Source organism: Arachis duranensis, chromosome 3 (assembly GCF_000817695.3).
Source record: "Arachis duranensis cultivar V14167 chromosome 3, aradu.V14167.gnm2.J7QH, whole genome shotgun sequence".
In the NCBI taxonomy this organism is placed as follows: domain Eukaryota; kingdom Viridiplantae; phylum Streptophyta; class Magnoliopsida; order Fabales; family Fabaceae; genus Arachis; species Arachis duranensis.
The window spans coordinates 26,161,001-26,162,306 of NC_029774.3; the positions used below are offsets into that span (position 1 = coordinate 26,161,001).

Consider the following 1,306-nt stretch of genomic DNA (forward strand, 5'->3'; position numbering starts at 1 on the left):
AATAAAAAATATAAAATTACAATTTTGTTTTGAAATTAAATGAAATTTTAAGAAAATCTTAATAATTTTATTAGTTAGAGATATAGAAGTTGACATATTAGATCTAGAGAAATATTAAGAATTATTACAAATAAGTGTTAAAGAATAGAGAAAATATTCAACAATAATATAATATTTTTATATTCAATTGTATATGTTAATAGTAGCTAAAATAGTAATGTCCATATAATATTACTCTTTTAAGAAGATATAAAATATTTGATATTATTTTTTTATAATTGTTGGCAAATTTTATAATTTGATTAACAAAAAACCTGAATATTTGATATCTTAAATTTTGTCTGAAAGCAATAAAATATGACTTAACAAGTAAGTCTGAAAAATAATAAGGATCTATATAATAGGTATACATCTAAATATCTAAATCAAAGAAGAAAAAAAAATTCCTTTAGCAAATTTTTAATAACTCAAAAGTTAACACAATGGTAGTTATGGATTAAAGTGATAAACAAAAATGAGAATTGGAATAATGGTTTACGTTCAAGGCCTCCTCTTCATAAACCGTGGGAAGCAACCACCGTTTATGCCTAAGTTTTTTCTTCCTAGTCCGTAGTAGATAGTTACGGATTATGCCCAATCTCTTCCAACCATAAACCCTTCTGGCCTCCAACGGTTTATGTTGAAACTAGAAACCGTAGTTAGCTCCCACGGTTTATATAAAAATGAAATTGCACATGCCCATAATAAGTTTCTATTTTGTGTATACAGGTAAACGATTCACACAATTTATTTAATTAGGTAAATTACTCACATTATAATGACTCGAATATTCCTAGTGATTCTTTAATGCTAGTATTCCGCTGAGGAGAAAATGAAGAATTTTAATAATATATACAATGAACTAATGAACTGATTTATTAGTCCACGGCGGATTGAAAAATAAAAAAATTTTCTAAATTTTAATAACAAAAAATTTTTACTCTCATTTTCAAATTTTAATTATTTTCTACAGATATATTTAAAATAAGCTTAACACTTATGTGATTATTAAATATGTCATATTTATATAGATTATTAGATTTTATTAAATTAAAATCAAATGCTAATATAAAAGAAGAATATTGATAGACTCTAATAAATACAGAATATCATAGTACATAAATAAATGCTTCAAATAACAAACTTTAATACACAATACTTTAAATGACAACAGAATCTTTTATTCTTAAATAATTAAATATAAAATATATAAGTATTTTTTATTTATTAAAATTAATTATTATGCAAAACTTTTTTATAATATTAA

General features: G+C 22.4%; 1 protein-coding gene across 1 annotated transcript in view; it reads right to left on the minus strand.

Moving 5' to 3' along the window:
• The window catches only part of LOC107478260 (uncharacterized), a 7,077-nt gene that overhangs the window by 4,677 nt on the left and 1,094 nt on the right, over positions 1–1,306 (minus strand). The window lies entirely within an intron of this gene.